Source organism: Vipera ursinii (assembly GCF_947247035.1).
Source record: "Vipera ursinii genome assembly, chromosome: 13".
NCBI classification, from domain to species: Eukaryota; Metazoa; Chordata; class Lepidosauria; order Squamata; family Viperidae; genus Vipera; species Vipera ursinii.
This window is the reverse complement of record NC_139526.1, coordinates 6,195,256-6,218,121: the sequence shown is the minus strand read 5'-3', so window position 1 is coordinate 6,218,121 and position 22,866 is coordinate 6,195,256.

Genomic DNA, 22,866 nt, shown 5'->3' with positions numbered 1-22,866 from the left:
TTGTAATACAGAGAGGCAGCACCACTGCTCCTGATTGCATAGTACAGCATCATAAATTGCATGCTAATCGCCTAATTCATAAACCGTTGACATTTTTTATGAGGCCGTAGCATTCAAAAAATGAGGAATTTGGGCTTAGAAAAAGAGCATTTGCATTACAAAGCTCCCTCATTTAACTTCTCATTCTCATTAAGGCTTAAACCCACATCACATAACTTATCTCCCTCTAAAAACACTCCCTGGTGTGCTGGTACAAAGCATGAGGTCCAAGTCACCTCCAGGAAGATCCCACTTGCTGCTTATCCATTACCTAGTTACCTACATTGACTGAATGTAACCCTGTTTGGCACAGCAGGTGTAGCATGGACACCTTCTCTATTGGTTTGGCTTCCTGGTATTTCTGTATTCCTATTCCAGTATTCCAGTATTTGAGGGGCTGCCCCAAAGGAGAGTGGGTCAAACTATTCTCCAAAGCACCACAGAGGGCAAGTCAAGAAACAATGGTTGGAAACTGATCAAAGACAGAAGCAACCTGGAATTAAGGAGAAACTTCCTGACAGTGAGGACAATTAACCAGTGGAACAGCTTGCCTCCAGAAATCATGGGTGCTCCATCACTGGAGATTTTTAAGAAGAGACTGGACAGTCACTTGTCTGAAATAGTATAGGTTCTCCTGCTCGAGCAGGGGGCTGGACTAGAAGACCTCCAAGGTCCCTTCCAATTCTACTCTACTCTACTCTACTCTAGTCTACTCCACTCCACTCCACTCCACTCAAACTCCACTCCACTCCACTCCACTCCACTCCAACTCCACTCCACTCCACTCCATTCTATTCCTATTTTCACTCCTCCAACAAACTGCACAGGTGCAGCATAGTAGATGAAGCGTCCTTTTATAACTAGGGAAGGCTGGAAGGACAGATCTGAGGATGTCTCATAGAACACAGAATATAGAATAACAGAGTTGGAAGGGACCTTGAAGTCATCTAGTGCAACTCCTGCATGCGCAGGAGAGACTATACCATTTCAGACAAATGGTTGTTGGGTCTCTTCTTGAAAACCCACAACTTCTGGGGCAACCACAACTTCTGAAGGCAAGCTGTTCCACTGGTTAATTGTTATCACATTGTCCAACCATCATTGTAAGTGTCATGGTTCTGATTAATGAGACAGTTCAAACTGTCTTGGTGGAGCAGTGGGCTGATGCCTCCTTAAGTAACACCAGCTGCCTGCAATTAGTGCAGGTTCGCATCCCACCAGGCTCAAGGTTGACTCAGCCTTCCATCCTTCCGAGGTAGGTAAAATGAGGACCCAGATTGTTGGGGGCAATAAGCTGACTTTGTAATAATACCGCTTGGGGTGTGTGCGAAAGCCCTAACAAGCAGGCATATACATAGAATGAAGGCTACTGCTAAGCTTGTAAGCCGCCCTGAGTCTTCGGAGAAGGGCAGGATATAAATATAATAAAAATAAAATAAAAATAAATAAATAAATAAAATTCAGGCATTTTTTATCTAAAAATCTTAATAATGAAACGCAGCATCAGCACTCATGGATGGATGCCAGAATCTGAAATCTCCTCCCCTTAGCCCAGGGTTCGGCAACTGGAAAAAGGAAAAGAGCCACTCAGAACCGGTTCCGTCGCACAAACAAAAAAGTGGGAGCCGCAAAAAGTGCGCGCGTGTGCGTCCACTCACATGCATGCGCAAAAAACATTTTGCGCATGCGCAAAATGGGAGGCACCTGCACGGCAACGGGTCTCCCCTTTGGAGAGGTGTGCGCCATCCTGTCCGGAGACCTGCCGTGTTCGTCAAACGGGGCCAGGCCGGCGCGCGCAGGGGGGAGAGGGCGACGGGGGCTTTTCTCCTAAGAACAGCGGCTTTTAAAAGTGGGAGGGTCGGAGCGCCGCAGGCAGGTCCGGAGAGGCAGGGGACGAAGCCCCGCTTGCCTGGAGGGGGGGCAGAGAAGCGAGTTGCTGCAGCCCACCTTGGGTGGCTCCCGCCCTTTGTTCAGGCGCCAGCATCCCAAAGAAGCCCGGCCAGGAAGCCCGCCCCCTGCCCGCTTTTCTGGAGGGGGGCAGAAGGAGGGAGTACGTCCCTCCCTTCTTTGTCTGCTCCGCGGATGCCCTGTGGGAGGGGAACAATGCCTCGCGTGCCCAGCCTGGCCCCTGGCCCCGGCGCAGGGGGCGAGAGAGGCGGCGTTTGGGCCGGGCCAGAGGACGAAGCCGGACCGTGCGAGCTGCGCTCCCCCCTCCCTCCTAGCAGAAACCCAGTCCTTGCTGCTCCCGAGGATCTGCGAGGCTGGGGGAGCCGCCCTTCCCCTCATTTGCCCCGGCGGACGCTCCTGGCGCTGCTGCTAACGGGTGCGATTCCAGCCAGAGGCGTTAAAAAGCCTCCGCCATCCTTGGGAGAGGTGCACGCGCACTGTCCAAACCGCCGCCATCCCGTTTGCACAGCTGCCGTGTTCGTCAACGCGGCAGGTCTCCGGGCTTCCTTCGGGGGCCCTTTCATTCCTGTACAAGGGGGAAGGGGAATTCTCTGTGCTTTTGTGTGTGTGTGTGTGTGTGTGTGTGTGTATGTAAAGCACGAGAGAGGGAGGAAGAGAGGGGAAGCGAGATCTCAAGCCCCGATGTTTCCTGCCTTCCACTGCCGGCGGCCGCCCCGCATTCTTAGCATTCCTAGGCTGTGACTCCGAGGTCGTTGTCGCCGTCTCCACTGAGCAGCGCCGCTTGGAAGAGAAAGGGAGCAGGACAGGCACGCTCGCCCCAGCGGAGTGGCCGGCCCTCGTTTTAGTAGCGAGACAGTAATCGCTCCCCTCTGCCCCCCCCAATGCTCCCAGTTCTCCCGCCCACCTTTCGGGCTGAGTCTGGCGGCCGGGGACTCTGCTTCCCCTGTTTGGCGGAGCAGACTCGCTTGCTCGCTCGCTCCATATCGGAGTCTAGCCGAGGCGAAAACAAAACCACACACGCACACACACACACACACACAAAAATACAAGAGAGGGAAACGAGAGAGTGGCTCCTCCTCCTCCTCCTCTTCTCCAAAAAGGCCTGTTGGAAAACTGCACAGAGCAGAAGTGGCAGCCAGGAGCCCACCATCTCTCCTCTCCCGCTCGCTCTCGCCGCTCCAGCCCTGGCGAGCCAAAGAGACGAAAGGCCCTGAGCGATAGGAAGGGGATCTCTGCCCTAGAGCAGGGGGGGAGGGAAAGGGGGAGGAAAGGCCCGATCGCTTTGTGTTACCTGCTGTGAAACCAGTCCTTGCAGGCGTCGCACTCAATCATGAAGCGGGTTACATCGTAGGGCAGCCTACAGATGCAATAGACGGGCACCGTCGCCATGTTAGCTCCCTTCAAAACAACACTGGATCCCAAGGCAAGCGAGCCGTGCGGGAGAGTCAGCCAGCCCAGCCAGCCCAGCCAGGCAGCAGAAAGAAGCAGGCAGGCAGGGCGTGGAGGTACGGAGACCTGCCAACGTTTGGGGAGGTTTGGGGAGGTGCGCGCACACCTCTCGGAATGGGTAGCAGCCCTGCTTCTTGGGAAAGCTGCCGCGGCCCATCTGCAAAGCTGCCACTTTCGGCAGCTTTGCAGACGGGCCGCGGCAGCTTTCCCAAGAAGCAGGGCCGCTGCCCGTTCGCGCGGAGGTACAGAGACCTGCCGACATTTGGGGAGGTTTGGGGAGGTGCACGCGCACCTCCCCAAACCTCCCCAAACTTCGGCAGGTCTCCGGACGGCAGCGGCTTGGGAGAGGTGCGCGCACACCTCCGCCCTTCGGAAAGGTGCGTGCGCACCTCTCGGAATGGGCGGTGCCACTCTCCATTTGGAGAGGTGCGCGCGCACCACTGCCTGTTCAAAGAGGTGCGTGTGCACCGGGCAGCTGGGAGCCGCAGGAGACGGCTCAAAGAGCCACATGCGGCTCCGGAGCTGCGGGTTGCCGACCCATGCCTTAGCCCATTGTATCATACACAATTCACACCCTTATTTACATGTCATTAATCACATTATCCAATTAGTTTTACATATGAAGTTTCACTTCCCTTTTTGTGTGTGGCTATTTCTTACCTTCTCAAAATAGCCATTTGACATTTCCCTCCCTTCTGTGATTCAAAGTGAAGGAGTTTAAACGAAAGGCTGTCTCTTATATTGTCAGTGCAAAAACATGTCAATGTTTGCAGCATTGACAGTAAGAAGATAAGGACAAGTTGTATATGACCTCAATAATTCCTTTGCACAAAGCAGAAATACATAACAGATGTAGCATAAAACTGCCTACAAACTTTTATTTTATGAGATCGGGCCCATCCTACTTAGACAGGAGCTCTCCTAATAATTCCACCACATCCAATATATGATTTGGAGTCATTGTTTCACTGTCAAGTAGCTTTCCCCACCATTCAGTCAGAACTGAAGAAACTTCTGGGATGAGAAGCAAAATATCATCAAGGAAAAACAAACAACGTACTCTTGAAAAAAAACCTCCAGAGACCTCAATGTATGCTTCGTGGTTTCTGGAGCTAAGGACAACCACTATCATTTGAGGTGGTGGGAGAGAGGGATTGGTCCCAAATCACCTAGCTAGTTTTCATGGCTAAGGGAGGACTAAAACTCACAGTCTCCCACATTCTAGCCTAGTTCTTTAGTCCAGTGGAATGGCTTGCCTTCAGAAATCGTGGGTGCTCCATCACTGGAGGTGTTTAAGAAGAGGCTAGATGGTCACTTGTCAGAAATGGTACAAGTTCTCCGGCTTGAGCAGGGGGTTGGATTAGAAGACCTTCAAGGTCCCTTCCAGCTCTATTCTATTCCTTAACACTAAACTGGCTCTTTATTATACCTGCAATACTCATTTCATCCTTCTGAGAAAACGATCCTATTCTTCAGATCATTTTGCCCCCAGGAAAATATGTGGAATTTATATTCTTTTTTTTTTAAAGTACAGTATGTTCCATCCCAAAGTTCATTTTCAAGATGGTTTCAGGCTTTGCTATTTGGAAAGTTACATCTTGTTGGTGTTTTATTTTTTGAGTTAGATCCATTGCCAATCTTGTCTATAGTGATTGACAGCAGCTTGCTAAGACTCTCAGGTGGGGGCTTCCTCAGGGAAACCTGATTCTGCCAGAATGTAATCTGGGATCTTCAACTCATTTGAATTCTGATTTCAATACCGTATTCCCACTTTTAGTGTCTCAAATATATATGGTATTTTAAAAAAATTAACAGTGTCAGTTTTATTAATGCATTAAAACATGACAAATCAACATGAACCAACAGTCTGTTTTAATGAATATTTCATCTCCCTACATCACTAAATCATAGATTAAAAGGAACTGAAGGGTATTTTCCTCTGTATGTTTCTTTTCCATCAGGACAGGATTATTCTAACTTCTACAAGTTGTGTGGCACTTGGTTGTATTTTGGCATTTAATGCTCACGCAAAGAAAAGAAAGAGAGTCTTCTCAACTATTGTTATCAATTTATCAGGATGAAAAATGTGGTTGTTTTCAAAACTGAATCTGTTAGTTCAGATGAAAGTAAACAAGCCACTTGGGCATTACTTTTCCAATACAGCTCAAGACTGGAAGCCAGCACAAAGCTACATTTGTTACGCATCTGGCAGTGAAGTTGGAAGGGACCTTGGAGGTCATCTAGTCCAACCCCCTGCTAAGGCAGAAAACTCTATACCATTTCAGACAAATGGCTGTCCAGTCTCTTCTTAAAAACTTCCAGTATTGGAGCATTCACCAATTCTGGAGGCAGGTTGTTCCACTGGTTAGTTGTTCTAAATGTCAGGAAGTTTCTCCTTAGTTCTAGGTTGCTTCTCTCCTTGACTAGTTTCCATCCGTTGCTTCTTGTCCTGCTTTCAGGTGCTTTGGAGAATAGCTTGACTCCCTCTTCTTTGGGGCAGCCGCAGAAATAGATACCATCTATTCTACCTCAATACCCTACCTTGTCATCCTATCAAAAGTGCTATTTCAAGAGACACCTGGACTGTTTGTTGAGGAGGAGGAGGAGGAGGAGGAGGAGGAGGAGGAGGAGGAGGAGGAGGAGGAGGAGGAGGAGGAGGATCGCTTCTCATCTAAGAAGCTTCATTGGTTCTGGCAGGTAGGGGTAATGAAGCCAGAACTGATGAAGTTTCTTGGATTAGGTGAAACTACTACTACTTCTTTTTCTTCTTTTTTTCAGCTGCCTTTTAAAAAAGGACCTTTGTGTCAACTACAACCTGCATGATTGAGAATCTCCACAAACACTTGTCCTCCTCTCTCATGCATTTGTAAGTGAAGTTGTTGTACAGTCAAACATGCCCATATTCTAGGAATGTCCGTGGTCTAATAAATGTATCCATAAGAAAATTGGCTTTGCTGACCCTGCCTTGCTAGCTTTCTACAGCCCTCTTTGACCTAGGCAAGCATCCAGAAAAATGACTCACCCACATTCGTTTTCTTCCTCTGTTATGCTGTGATCCATTGGAGCTATTGTATACAGGATGAGTGGCCACAGAAATCTCATAAATAAATAAATAGCCATTCCCCCTGCACTTCCTCATTAAGTAAGTGAAGAACATCACGCTTTACCCATGAGAATTGCACAGAAATTCTTTTCTCCTTGGAAAGAAATTATAACAGCAAGTTCTGCTTCATTGACACTGAATGAGGATAGAATTTCTTCACCCGGCTCTAACTTTAACTAGCATAAGTTGGTCTTAACTATGGCACCTTCAGTATCTAAGCATAATTGAGTTTTGGGGCAGAAACTAAGGGGGGCATGGAGATGATTTCCTTATAATGGCAACAGAGTCCATGTTTCCATGTACTGAAATGAACCTGGCTGGAACAATATTTTTCATTCTGAGTCGGCACCACAATCTGTACATACAAAGTAACCAACACAATGCACAAGACTATAATCTGTTTTCCTAGCAATGCATCCTACATCAGAACCAACTGTCTACAGGTACACCTGTCTTGTACATCCATTGTGTGAGCCTAGAAAGGGGTGGAGGGTGGCTGTCCTCTGATGTCCCTTTTTCAATCCAGATGCTCCCTTGCAGGCATGTGCACAAGCCCCTTTCCATTGCAAATGGATGGGAGGAATCAAAGCTTCAGAATGGAGCAACTTCATTTCCAAATGTAGGTGCCTAGTCAGATTTCATCGCTGCAATGGTCCATGTGGGGCAAATTTGAGACAACCCACGATCTAATGAAATGGGGACCCCCTATTCTAAACAGAAGCATAAATGGGACACAGACAGGCATTTTAATTAATATTTTTGCCACTTGCTTTAAAAGGTAAATATTTCACATGTTGGTCCAACAACCAAGGAAAACATGCAGAATTCCTTCTAAGCAGCTTCCTTTATTGTCCCTCACCTATAGACAAAAATCTTGTCATACTAAAGCAGATTATGTGCACCATTAAACATAAAGTCTGGAAACTAATAGGGAGGAGCTGACTTGACTCTCTTCCTCCTACCCAAACTATCTAAACGTTGCTGTCTCTTGGACCTCTGGGATGCAGCACCTTCCTCCTGGGAATTCAGACTACTTTCCATCACACTACCAAGTCATTAGAGATCAAATTGCCAACATACGCTGGATCATGGAGAAAGCTAGAGAGTTCCAGAAAAACATCTACTTTTGCTTCATTGACTATGCTAAAGCCTTTGATTGTGTGGATCATAACAAACTGTGGCAAGTTCTTAAAGAGATGGGCGTACCAGACCATCTTATTTGTCTCTTGAGAAACCTATATGCGGGCCAAGAAGCAACAGTGAGAACTGGACACGGAACCACTGATTGGTTCAAAATTGGGAAAGGAGTCCGGCAAGGCTGTATACTGTCACCCTGCCAATTTAACTTATATGCAGAGCACATCATGAGAAAGGCAGGGCTAGATGGATCAAAAGTTGGAATTAAGATTGCCAGAAGAAATATCAACAACCTAAGATATACAGATGATACCACTCTAATGGCAGAAAGTGAAGAAGAACTAAAGAGCCTCGTGTTGTGGGTAAAGAAGTAGAGTGCAAAAGTTGGGTTGAAACTTAACATTAAGAAAACCAAGATCATGGCATCCGGCCCTCTCAATTCCTTGCAAATAGATGGGGAAGAAATGGAGGTAGTGACAGATTTTATTTTCCTGGGCTCCAAGATCACTGCAGATGGGGACTGTAGCCAAGAAATTAAAAGACGCTTGCTCCTGGGGAGGAAAGCCATGGCAAATCTAGACAGCACACTAAAAAGCAGAGACATCACCCTGTCAACAAAAGTGCATATAGTCAAGGCTATGGTCTTCCCAGTTGCAATGTATGGCATTAAGTTGGACCATAAAAAAAGGCTGAGCGCCAAAGAATTGAGGCCTTTGAACTCTGGTGCTGGAGAAGACTCCTGCGAGTCCCTTGGACTGCAAGACGATCAAACCGGTCAGTCCTAGAGGAGATCAACCCTGACTGCTCTTTAGAAGGCCAGATCCTGAAGCTAAAGCTCAAATACTTTGGCCACCTAATGAGAAGGAAGGACTCACTGGAGAAGAGCCTAATGCTGGGAAAGATTGAGGGCAAGAGAAGAAGGGGACAACAGAGAATGAGGTGGCTGGATGGAGTCACTGAAGCAGTAGGCATGAGCTTAAATGGACTCCAGCAGATGGTAGAGGACAGGAAGGCCTGGAGGAACGTTGTCCATAGGGTTGCGATGGGTCGGACATGACTTCGCAGCTAACAACAACCAAGTCATTTCTCATGACTCTGTGCTTTACTAACCCTGTTGCTTTCTTAACAGCAATACAGAAGTGGTGTATCTGTCCCTTGCTTTCTTGAAGCCAGCATTTCTTTCTGTTGATGGAAGAAGAGGAATAATTCCATTCAAAAATGAAAGAAGAGGAGAGGGAAACCCATGTTAGAGAGAAGAGTCTCTCCTTGAAAAGAATTTGGGTCCCTCTATGCTGTGCAGGGAGGACTTTGTAGATGGCATTCAGCATAGGATGGTTGCACAAGAAAGTTGGACCTTTCTGCATTGTGCCACGTTTATTTTCTCTGCCCAGGAACTTTGCTTTTTCAGTGCCAGTTTGAAGCCATGGCATGGTGTGACAAACCCATGTTTTTTAATTAGTTTGGAAGGGTTTTAATTGGGAAACAAAGGGAGAGATCTTGTGGATTACTGCTGCAACCTTTAATTGCCTGTCTTTGCAGACCATTAATTATGTTGATGTGAATATGACGTCCTCTTCTTTCCCATTCCCCCCACCTTCAAAACTATTCTGTTTACAGTATTTGAACAAAAGTCAGTTCCTGTTGATTCTTTACGTGATCCTTAATTAAGTTATTGCTGTTACAGGAATTAAGAAGAGAACATCTACATGCAGTACAGTGGAAGGTCCTCTTACCCTGCATAAAATTGGGTTTTCTGTATTTACTTCTGATCTTGTTTTCTGAAAGGGGGAAGGGTCATTATGGGAAAATAATGCACCAGGGCTGCATTAACTAGGAGCAAGAGAAGGGGAAGAGATCCAACTTTTTAAAGGTCTCTCATTTGCTTCTACTAAGGTGGTCTTAATTTTGGGAAGATTTCAGATGTTGAGAAGCAATTCTAGGCCATCCAGGGCCTAGAAATAAGCATCAGAGCATTTTCTTGGAGAAATGATTCCATCTGGTGCCTCCTTTCTCCTTGCAGCAATAACAGGCAGGCGAGAACTCAACCCGGAAGGAACCATCATAAAGACAGGATAGAAGGGAGAGGAGTGCCAAGCAAGAGTTTTAAGCACTGTCCTTAAAAAGATCTCCAGGTCCTTTAGAGAGCTAAAGCAGAGGCAAGTTTGGGAGGTAGCTTTAATGGACAGAGGGGAGGAGAAAGAACATCCATTGTGTTTATTTGTGTGCCTTGTTGTACCTCTCACACACACACACACACACACACACAATACCTCCACTGCCTCTCCTCATTGTAGCACTGCAGCATGGGTCTACTCTAGGACAATTTATTTACATAAGCTTTTTTAATTTGCTGATTTATTCTCTCTCTCTCTCTCTCTCTCTCTCTCTCTCTCTCTCTCTCTCTCTCTCTCTCTCTCTCTCTCTCTCTCTCTCTCTCTCACCTTACGACATACTTGTGAGGCAGTTGGATTGTGAAATAATGTCCAAACCAGTGAGCTTGATTACAGATTGAAAATTTCAACTATATGTACTTTTACTCTTATAATTACAACATAGGGGATGTGAAGGATAAGGTTAGCTTCAGTCCCCAGAGACTGCAATACTCTACAGTGTTTACATTTTCATCATACATAGGATGAAATACGAATTCTTCAGACTGGTGAGAATCATACGTCAGCATCCAGGGAACAAAGAAAAACCTGCTTAAGGTTATACAGTTCAGCTGGCCTTTTCATTTAAAGATCTGGACTATTGAAAAGGGCTACCTGATGCAGACTGCCAATCTGACAACATTTAGGTGGCATCTATCAATCTCCTTGCTGCCATCTAGCAATCCTCTGGAAGACTAAGTGAAGCATCCAGATATGGAAGACTAAGTGAAGCATCTGCCAAGTCACTGAAAAATGTCTACCACTCAAGACAACTTGAGTAGATACACTGCACAGCTGAATTACTTCAAAATAACTTCTTCACTATGTGAGATAAATCATTACTTATTCAATAATCACTCAGACAATTCTCCACAGCCAACTCAGCATGGCCAACTCACCACAGCCAACTTTCTGCAGAACTCTCCATGGGACAAGAAGTCACACTAATATTGAAGAAATGGTGAAATAGAATCATTAAAACAAAGGATGCCAAAGGAGGGACAAAAAGAAATGTGAATGACAAAAATAAAAATATTTTTAAACTGAGTCATTTAATTGTTCCATAGCGGGTTGTCCTGTGTGGCAAGTTAGCCATGGTGAGTTGGCCCACGGCGAGTTGGCCCACAGCGAGTTGTCGCACTCCGCTGTAGCATTGTCTCTGCACCCATCCTGGTGCATTGCCTTCTTTTGAAATGGCTTGGTGTCTAATTGACTAATTATTGCTTAATTGCATTTCCTTCTTTAAAAAGGGACATTACTAGTATTGCAAGAGTGCAGGTTTGTCACTGCTCACAGGACTTCACTAACTGGGCACCCATGGAGGAAATTTGATTGGTTCAAATCATTTAGAATAAATTAGAGCTAGTTTGGTTTAGAAATGGGAGACAGTGAGTTCTAGTCTTGCCTTTGGCATGAAAGCCAGCTGGGTGATTTGGGGGCAGGCACTCTCTCTTAATCCATGACAGGCTCAGGCAACAAACTGGTAGTTTAATTCCTGTTGCAACCAATAGATCAATACTTAATTGATCTGAAAAAAAGAAAGAAAAGAGGAGCTTGTGAAAAAACAGTAAGAAGAAAAAACAATTTTGAATAAATTAATTGAAATATGTTTTGGATTGTTATTATTTTAAAATTAAAGGCTGCGACTTATTGTTAAATGCACCAGTAAATCATCACTCACTTCTCCAGCAGGGTCTTGAACCGAAGAGTGCATGTTCTTATTGGTTCCAGTGATCTAAAAATCCTTGTTTGGTTGTCTGTCGCCTCTCTGGGCTTCACACATCCTTTGTCTCAAGGGAGGGTATCAGGAGAGAATTCTTCCCAATGGGCCTCTCCTGCTGAAGGTGAGCCTGCTTTAGATAAATGATGGGAGGATTTATCCTTCCCTGGAGAATATGGGAGGATTTATCCTTCCCTGGAAAATATCACCCACTTTTTGTTCCGTGAATTTAGTAATTTCCAAAAGGCCACTTGGATCCAGTTCTCTATTGAGAACATTTTTTTAAAAAACACCAAATAGCTGAGTTCAGATTCCTGCTCATTTTACATGCAGTAACAACTATCAAGACACCATTTCAGCTACGTTCTCTGCAATATCTATGGCACCTTTCCACAACAGCTCCTCTATATTGGCTTAGAAGCCAAGCCCCTCTTAGCTGTCACATGTCCATCACCCACATGTGGCAACCAATTCCAAATATGGCCTTCACCACTTCCACTCAAATCTTCCACAACTCCACCATGATTGCCAACAGTAAGCCACAGTTTAATACACTGAGATGGAGGGAAATCTATCTGTCGGCTTGTCTGTTTCTTTCCCTACATGTACAAACTACAGAACAGCAGAATTGGAAGGGACCTTGGAAGTTTTCCTGCTCAAGCAGGAAAGCCCCATACCATCCCAGATAAATGGTTGTCCAATGTCTTCTTAAAAATTTCCAGTGATGGAGCACCCACAATTTCTGGAGGCAAATCGTTCCACTGATTAATTTATCTGTCAGGAGATTTCTCCTTAATTCTAGGTTGGATCTCTCCTTGAAAAGTTTCCACCTGATATCTCTTGTACTGCCCTCAGGTGCTTTGGAGAATAGTTTGACCTGCTGTTCTTTGTGGCAGCCCCTCCTATATTGAAAGACTGCTACGATGTCACTCCTAGTCCTTATTTTTACTAGACTAGACATACCCAACTCCTGCAACCATATTTCATAAGTTTTTGTCTCCAGCCCCCTAATCATCTTTCTTGCTGCTCACCTCAGAAACACCTCAGATGTTCTCCTGAGACACCATTAAAAGGAAGGCTTTTCTGCCACCTGTGCATTTGTCCAAATAGGGTAAGGGCTAATCTGAACTCAGGACAGGCAGGAAGGCTGCAATTGAGAAGTCTCCATCTGTGGGACTGAGAGAAGGAACTGTACAGAACAAGCTGGCCATACTACCTGACCTTGTTCATTGACCAGAAACCACTCAGAGCAGGAGGCCTTGTAGTCCTCCAAGCCCTGAGTCATGCAGGGCATTGATCTTTGCAGGACTTTGAATTTTGATCACAAAACCCTGCAGATAGATTCCTTCTAGCAATGGGAAATGGGGGGGGGGGGAATCTGCATTTTCCCCCACCAGTTGTCATTCAATTAGTGGGTAGAAAATTTGCTTTGGATTTTTTTTCCCCCAAGAGAAAAAATGCACAGCCATTCTCCTGGATTGAATGTGCACACCGGTGCATCAGCCTCACTCTCTTTTTAATCTGTCTCTCTAAATGATGTATCTGTAGAGTCTTAAAACAGAAATTTTTGTTAAATTTGATTAAAGAAGAGTTGGTACACTTCAAATCTGGAATGCAGGCTCCATTGTGAAGGTTTACTTAATTCAAGGCCAACACTGTCATTGTTGAAGGATTATAGATACATCTGGGTCAAGTTTACAATGACTTTGCGAGATTAAGCATGACTATAATCATGGTTGCCTGTTGCAGGTGACATTTTTCTGTCACCTGTGCATTTTCCCAAATAGAAATAGTGACATTCTAGATTTTTCTCAACTTTGAGAATTTTAAGATAGGTGTAAGGTCCCACCCCAATCCACGTCTTAGGAAATAAGAACTCTTGGAGACAGAATTGTCCAAAAAGGAACTTTTACTAAAACATAATTGTCAGTGGGAAATCTAGACAGGATCTGAAAACTGTGTTACAGGTTGGTACTTTTAAAGTGTCCCCGAGTGAAACCCCTCCCCTCAGTCCATTTGGTCAGTCCCGGATCAATTAAGGTTCAGGTGTCAAAACCTTCCAAGGGAAAAGGGATCTTCCATGCCTTTATGACATTTCCTTCCTCCCTTTCAGATTCTAATTGGAGATACAAACCAGATCTCTCCCCCCCTCCCTTTCTTTGTTTGCCTTGTTTAGAGTGACCCACTCACTGCTTAAGCAGCAACCAAGGGATGACCCCTTGCAAGGTACGGCTGAGGAATTTGTACAGTATCTGCAGGACAAAATCGCTCAGATCCGGACTGGTTTGGACTCCGACTGGGCGGAATCTGGCGGAGTGGAGAAGGCAGGTCTTGGTTATACCATTTGGGGTGAGTTTGAACCTGTGTCTTTGGATGATGTGGACAGGATTATACATAGACTTAGCGCTACAACCTGTTTATTGGACCCATGTCCCTCCTGGCTAGTTTCGGCTGCTGGGGAGATGACAGGGGGCTGGCTCCAGGCAGTTGTCAACACTTCATTGACAGAGGGTGTCTTCCCCTCCACCTTAAAAGAGGCGGTGGTGAGGCCCCTTCTCAAGAAGCTTGCCCTGGACATGGCCTCGTTAAATAACTATCGTCCTGTCTCCAACCTTCGCTTTGTAGTGAAGGTTGTTGAGAGTGTTGTGGCGCGTCAGCTTCTGCATTTCCTGGATGAAGCGGACTATCTGGACCCATACCAGTCCGGTTTCAGGCCCAGTTACAGCACAGAAATGGTATTGGTCGCACTGGTAGATGATCTCTGGCGGGCCCGGGACAGGGGTTGCTCCTCTGTCCTGGTCCTACTTGACCTCTCAGTGGCTTTTGATACCATCGACCATGGTATCCTGCTGCGACGGCTCGAGGGGTTGGGAGTGGGAGGCACTGTTTTACGGTGGTTCTCCTCCTACCTCTCGGGCCGTTTGCAGTTTGTAGTGGCAGGGGGGCAGAGATCTACCCCAAGTCCCCTTTCTTGTGGGGTACCTCAGGGGTCAGTTCTCTCCCCCCCTCCTGTTTAACATCTATATGAAGCCGCTGGGTGAGATCATCCGTGGCTTTGAAGTGAGGTATCACCAATATGCGGATGATACCCAGTTGTTTATCTCCACCCCGAGCCAACCCAGTGATGCCCTTGACATGATGTCCTGGTGCCTGGAGGTGGTGCGGGTCTGGATGGGAAGGAACAGGCTCAGGCTGAACCCCTCCAAGACCGAGTGGCTGTGGATACCGGCATCTCGCATTGTCCAACATGTTCCATCTCTTTTGATGGGGGAGAGCTATTGCCCCCCTCAGAAAGGGCCCGCAACTTGGGTGTGCTCCTGGATTCACGGCTTAACCTGGAAGATCATCTAACCGCCGTGACCAGGGGGGGCTTTGCATAGGTTCGCCTGGTGCGCCAATTGCGCCCCTTTTTGGACCGAGATGCCCTATGCACGGTCACCCATGCCCTTGTCACTTCTCGCCTGGATTACTGCAATGCTCTCTACATGGGGCTGCCCTTGAAGTGCACCCGGAGGCTTCAGCTGGTGCAAAATGTGGCCGCGCGGGTGCTTATGGGAGTATCTCGATACTCCCATGTTACACCTCTCCTGCGTGAGCTGCATTGGCTTCTGGTTGCCCTCTGGGTGCGATTCAAGGTGCTGGTAATTACCTTTAAAGCCCTACATGGCTTAGGCCAGGGGTACTTGCGAGACCACCTGCTGCTAATGTCAACCTCCCATCGCCCAGTTCGCTCCCACAGAGTCGGCCTCTTCAGGGTTCCATCAGCCAGGCAATGCTGGCTGGTGACCCCAGGGGGAGAGCCTTCTCTGTGGGCATGCCGACCCTCTGGAATGAACTGCCTCCAGAGCTGCGGACGGCCCCTGACCGCCGTGACCTGAAGACATGGTTGTTCCAATAAGCGGGCCTGGACTGACCATGGTTTTTTAATTTGGTTTTTATTGTGTTAAATTGTCCCGTATTTCTTATATTCATTGTTTAATTCTTTTTTAATTTTTGTATTTTATGTCTCTTAATTTTTATTGTTGCGAGCCGCCCTGAGTCCTTAGGGAGAAGGGCGGCATATAAATTTAATAAATCCTAAATCCTTCCTTTCTTTGTTCTTCTCAGTTCAAAGGTTCTTCCCGTGGTCTAATGACAGCCTCCAGGCAGGCTGAATAAACACCCTTGCAACAAATGGATAAGGATAGCCAATTAACATCTTCTCTTCTCTTCCTTGGGAATGGCAGAATCCAGTGAGGGATGTAAGATTTTAGAACATACAGATAGGGACTTATGAATGGGATATAAATGGATTCTGACGATAGGTAGATGTCTACTCTCAAAATTCCCCAACCACCATGGCTAGCTGGGGCATTCTGGGAGTTGAAGTCCATCCATCTTTAGAGTTTTCGAGACTGAGAAACACTGTTCTAGAGAGTTTTACTATCTATTTCTCCTCTCAAAATCCCCAGAACTATGTTGTTGATCTTCAATCTTCACATGTCCACTATTAATTCTGTCCCATTTCTGCTTTAATGAAAGAAATTCCATATTGGATCCACCACAAAATAGTTCTTACCTGCCTTAATGCAATCACCCATTTTTTTCTCACCCCACTCTGCAGAACACCTGGTAAAATTCCAGATATTTGAAGGAAGTGGTTATGCTTTCCTCTCATGCTTCTCTTCTCCAGGTGAAATGTGTCTAAGTTCCTGAATTCTTCATGGACTGAAACCAATCCTGTTTGAATGTGAGGAGAAAAATGAAAAAGAGAAGTGCTGTTTCCACCAACTTCATGGAAAAGTAATCCAGCTACATGCTTAGTTCTAGGCTGGATCTCTCTTTAATGATATTCCACTGGTTACTTCTTGTCCTGCCATCAGCTGCTTTGGTGAATAAGTCAATTCCCTCTCCTCTGTGAAACAAACAAAATGTAAAATCTCCACATGGAATGTGGCACCAGCCTTCCTCTGCTTAACATAACTGAAAACTTAGCAACCAGGTTGTTACAGAAACTTGTCCCTGTTTTTAAAAGCCAAGTTCCTCCCACTCACATTTATATTGTTTGCCAGCTGCTGCTTTCATCACTGCTCACATTCAAACCCACAGCCTTCTTTTGTAAGTCATTTGAACACATGGCTGGGCTGTGAGGGGGTAGCAGAGGTCAGTCCTAGTTTATCTGAGGCAAAGACGAGAGAGAGGCGATATCTTCGGTTCAAAGATTTATTAACTTAGCCCGGACAAACACAGAACGGTACAACAGCCTTATATAGGCAACTGTCAAACAAGTCAACGAATCAGGGACGTGCGTTTTCCCGCCGAGGGACCCTGTACCAATAATCAGCTGGCAGTTTTTGACATTTCCCCAGTGATAACGCATGCGCGTTGGACCTGGGGGGAATCCTGTCAGCTGGCTGCCCTAGCAGCCGGGCGCCCGGATAATCCAGCCGGCATTTTGACAGCTAGCGCCTGTCAGTGTGCGCGGTCTAGGCGCATGCGTCATTTTTGACAGCTTCGCGGCTGCCGCCTCTTGACAGTTCGCAGCTGCTGCTGTTTGACAGCTCGCAGTTGCTGGAGCGCATGCGCGGCTGTTGACAGCTGTCAGAGCGGCCGCGTGGAGCGGCTTTGACAGCTCGGGGAGTGTGACTGCGCGTACGCGTCTCCTTTGACAGCTGTCAGTGCGGCCACGTGGAGTGGCCTATGACAGCTGTCAATTTGTGGAATATGCTGCAAGTCCCACATATCGCTGCTTTGTGTCATTAGTGGAAGCTAAAAGACATAAAAGTAGCACATTGAAAATGAAAAGTATCCAGAAAGTAGCGGCCAGTATCATCAAGGGAGTTAGACAAGGCAGTTAAATTCAATATCCATATTCAAGGGCACTCTTCCTTGCACTATTGACAAACAAGAGAACAGGGTCTTCATTTTCAAATTTTCAGGTTCTGGAAGGACCCAGCTGTTTGCTAACAACCAACTCTTAAATTTAAGGAATGTTTATGTCATAGAATCATAGGGCTGGAATGCATCTTGAAGGCCTTCTAGTCCAAGCTCCTGCTCAAGGTAGGAGACCCTATACCATCCCAGGCAAATGGCTGTCCAGTCTCTTCTTGTAAACTTCCAGTGATGGAGCACCCACAACTTCTGGAGGCTAGTCATTCCACTGGTTAATTGTTCTCCCTGTCAGGAAATTCCTCCTTAGTTCTAGACTGGATCTCCCTCTGATGAGCTTCCCACCATCTTTTTGTGTCCTGTCCTGTGTGTGCTTATGTCTCCACAAAATGTGATTGAAGCAATTATTTATCTTAGAGAAGAAAAAGAAACCTTAAGAATTGGATTAGTTGTCTTTTTTTAAAACCCACTAAGGAGTAGCCATCTAAGAAGTAAAGACACCACCACCACCCATTTTCTTTTGCCCGTTCAGCTGAAGGGTTACAGAGGGACTTCTAAGTATTTTCCATATTGACAGTTCATGAGTGTTGATAGATGTGCAGCTAACTACTCTTAGGATCTCAAGAAACTTCACAGCTATTTAAGCCTTTTGCAAATTAACTGGAACTTAGGCTGAAGGGATGCCAACAGAATTCTTTCAGTTTCACCAGTTATCAGCAACCCTGCCGAACAAGAAACAAGAAATGATGAAAAAAGAGTTGTCCTGTAATAGTGTGTTGGGATCCTTAGCAGTTGGAGTGTGTCAAGTTCAGAGAACGGAAGAAAGACATCCTGATTCAAAGTCTGAAGAATTGTTATTTATCAAGGTAGATCCAAAGCATGGCTTTTTCTTTCAAGCCATAACTTGTCAACCACCACTTTCCTTGGGATGTGTGCCAAAGGAAAGGCTCTCTGAGCTTGGTCTATTTCTTGCATATGTTTCATTACCCAAACCAAGTAACATCATCAGTACTGATGATATCTAGTTTGGTTAATGAAACATCTGCAAGAAAACAGCCAAGCTCAAAGGGCACCAAGGATCCCAAAGTTGACATCTTTCTCTCTTTTTCTCTTTCTCTTTCTCCTCCTTCTCCTCCTTGTCACAAACTCCACTCCCTTCTCACACTGATGATATTGGCAGAATAGGAAAAGATAGGATAAGATAGAGCTGGAGGTCTTCTAGTTCAACCCCCTGCTCAAGCAGGAGAATATATACCATTTCAGACAAATGGCTGTCCAGTCTCTTCTTAAAATCCTCCAGTGTTGGAGCATTCACAACTTCTGGAGGCAGGTTGTTCCACTGATTAATTGTTCTGTCAGGAAATTTCTCATTACTTGAATAATGAGATGTCTGCAAGAAAGTTACCAAGTTCAGAGAGCACCAAGCACTCCACATTTCAACCCTGAGCTACAAATATTCTCCTTTAAAGGCAATGCAAAGACCAAAGGGAAATTAAAATCACATGACACCATATTCCACTATACCTAACATACAGTACGTTAAAAATAAAGCCAGCAGTATCTCATTGCATTATCTTAACAACGTCCCAAGCTTTTAGTGTAGTGCACTGTTTGGGGGGATTCAGCATTGTTAGAGACCCCACAGACCCACTTCATGCTCTGTTTCTGCTGCTCCCCTCTGGTTTTGAAGTATTTCTAGGAGGACTACCAGATTCTGTAACAGCTTTGTTTCCTATGCCATCCATCTGGTAAACTAGCAAGATTTGTTTTTCTCACCATGTATATGTACACATCTGAAATTAGAGTGTGCTGTTTCTCTGGGCCATATACTGTATATGTGTGTATGTGGGTACATGCATATTTTTGTTGTGTTTATGGAGTGTATATTGGAGGTAGTTACCCTTTGAGAGGTGTATGCAATGAAATCTCATTTTAATATAGGCTGATTAGTATACATTTAAAGTGACAGTAGTTATTATTTGTTTATTATTATTCAATTATTCAGAAACCATATTCTCTTTTAGGAAAAGGGCTTCATTGCTTCATTTTCCTTCGACTACACTGCCCCCTTTTTAATTTCCTTTGTCTTATTCTTGGACCAGAGCTAATTAAACCAGCAATCAAAAGCTTTCAGCTTTGCTTGCTATAATGGAGCATCTCTACCCGTCTCGTCTATTCCCTCACCGATCCATTCCTCACCCCTATTGTTAAGATGCCAAGCATCAACATGTGAAAGCGCTGGAGAATGCATTTAAATGCTTTCAACATCCTGGAGATGATGAGACCCACAAGACCAACTTTGAAAATTCCTCTTTAGATGTACCACTGAGAGCAGATGAGATAAAACCCGCTTGTCGGAAAAGAAAAAAGGGAACCCACTGGGCTCTGATGGTAAAACTAATTATTCAGCTAAATTCTTGGAGAAATCTTCCAGGGATATGTCATTGATATGCTCCGTTTGGTCTGCCTGTCCGTTCCTCTTTCTTTCACTAGAGGTCAATTTAATTTATTCACCCCAGTGTTCAGTGCTGTGTGGGAAATCTTTTCGGGAAGAGCTCCCATCCAAGGCAAAGGTAACCAGTGTGACCGTTTGGTTGCCCTCTTTATAAACTGCAACACAACTACTACAGTACTACAAAGTCCCTTTCTAGTTCCTCTTCTTTTGAATCCCAAACATAGAACTGTATTTGGGGTTTTTTTGTTTTGTTTTGTTTTTTGTTCAACCTTGCAATACACTTCCTTTTATTTGCATCTTGGGCGGAAAAATGAAGGCTGACTTCACTTTACTGTCAGAGCCAAATAGTGTGAAAAGTGGGACATTACTAGGAATGTTTTCTGATGGATGTTTCAGAAGCTTAAAACAGATGCAGGGAAAGTGAGAAAGTGTTACATTTGCTCAAGGCAACAGTATTGGAAAGGAAGATGCATAATCCTTGTCTATTTTTCATATCGGAATGTTTCCCCATCTGCTATCTGGTTTGGGAGCAGAGGAAGCAGATAGTGTTTGTGTATAACCAGCAACTTTCTTTAATATTTAGAAAGTTTTGTCTGCAACTTGCCCCAAAGCATGCTTTCTATAGCGATAAAAAAACACAATTACAATATGCGCCATTCCCAAAGGCAGTCTTAATATGGGGGGACTGTGTATAACTCTCTCCAAAGTGGTTTTTTTTTGTCACAACTTTCCCAAATATGTAGGAGCTTTGTGAAAAATTCTGACTGGAGCATCCAAGCAGCCCATCTGTTGCACACTGGACTCTGTGTTGGAGAATTATGCAAATAGATTTCTAATGAATTCCCTGGTAGCTGTTGTTGATATCTCTATCTGCCTACTCAATTTAGACTTTTTTTAAAAAAAAAAAAAGTGGAGTTCTCGGTGCTGAGCTTGATTATTTGCTTGCAGACATTTCATTACCCAACTAGGTTTTCATTCACTGAGTAAACTTAATTTCACAACACATGCTTTAGCTTGAGTCCCTCTTCTTTGTGGCAACCCCTGAGAAACACTACACATATATCATTTGAAAGAGAGGCAATAAAAAAAGCTAAGAAGGAAACAAAAAGATCAGAATGTATCCTCTTCAATAGCCAACATCAAGATTAGCAAGGATTAACACCTGGCAAACAATGCAGCAGAGAACAATACTCTGATCAAGGAATCACCAAGGAGGAAAAGACACACCTACCAACACTGACAGGACAAGGTATATAAACAGGGAGCAAAGCCCACACTCATTGCACTGAGGATGTTACCTAATCAGATAATGAAACATCTGCAAGCAAACAACCAAGGACCACACAGTTCAACCCTGAACTGCACATATTCTCTGTTAAAAAGAAATCTTAGTTCTCCTAGTCATGTTTCAATGGCTACTAACTCATCTACTTCCCTGTAGGGCTGTCAATATCTAGCCTGTAAATAGATAGACAACCATTAGCAAGCAGCAAAGTTAAAGTTTGCTGTATATCTTTGCTGCTATCTAGTGCTCACATGAGGTTTTACAACCCTGATTTTATAACAGTATTTCCTAGCAAGTGACTCTAATGACCCAGATCGTCAAGGCAAGGTAGGCCTATAGAGAATCCTTTATTGTCCTCCAGAAGTGTTTAACCAACAGCCCTCCAACAATTAGTAAGGCTCCACCCGACTCCACCTTCAGTCCCCTACACAACAGCCCAAACATTACCAGGAAAGTCCACAAGGCAAAGTCCAGGCATAAGAGATGGCAGTCCTCAGGGCAAAGACAAGGTACAAGACAAAGGCAGTTCTGAAGGTAAAGCAAAGCAAAGGGTGAAAACAGTCCAGAAGGCTAGGGCAAGACAAATAGCAGTCTTCCAAGTCGGCAAAAAGCATGAGTCAAATTGGGGGACTGTTCCTGTGAGGAGGGTGAGGTGGCTTCCTCCAGAGTATCCTTGCAGCCCTTCTCTGGGCTTGCCTGTGCTCCACTCTCCATGCCCTTGGATCCAGTGGAGGAGGCAGCTGTTTCTCATCCAAGATGATCTGCTGCCTATCAGCACCACTGCCTGTCAGCAGTTGACCCTCCCCTGTATCTGTGAAGGCAGGCAGATCTCTGTCTGGTTGACCACCTCCCTCTTGAAATAAAATTTCAATCCTCCAAATAATACTAACTGCATTATGTACTGCAAGCTGACTCTGTTTACTGTCAGGAGTTCAATCCAGACCAGCTCAAGGTGGACTCAGCCTTCCATACTTCCGAGGTTGGTAAAATGAGGATCCAGATTGTTGGGGGCAAAAGGCTGACTTTGTAAAACTGCTTATAGAGGGCTATAAAAGCACAGTGGAGTGGTATATAAATCTCTGCTATTGCTATTTTCCTTCCTTCCTTCCCAGTGCTTAGAATGCAGCATTACAGGCTGACACTGCTCAAAGTCAGAAGTTCAATCCTGACCAGCTCAAGGTGGACTCAGCCTTCCATCCTTCCAAGGCTGGTAAAATGAGGAGCCAGATTGTTGGGGGAAACTGTTCAGAGAGCACAGTGGAACAGTATATAAGTTTAAGTGCTATTGCTATTTTCCTTCCTTCCTTTTTTCCCAGTGCTTAGAATGCAGTATTACAGGCTGACTCTGCTCGCAGTCAGAAGTTCAATCCTGACCAGCTCAAGGTTGACTCAGCCTTCCACCTTTCTGAGATCAGGAAAATGAGGAGCCAGATTGTTTGGGGCAACAGGCTGTCTCTGTAAAGCACTATGAAGCAGTATATAAGTCTAAGTGCTATTGTTATTGCTATGTCCTAAATATATCCATACTATACTTTTTCCAATATCAACCATCATTTTTGCAATGTGTCCAGAAATTCATGCTACTTTTCTGACATTTTGATTGCTTGGAAGAAAAAAGAACCCCGCATCTGCAATGCTACTAACCCCTAAGGGATGCAAAGTTATTTTACGGATGTTTGCCTACATGTGGCATTACATTGTTCACCCTTGGGAAGTACAAATGTTTTCTTAAAATATTTGCTACTAGCTAGA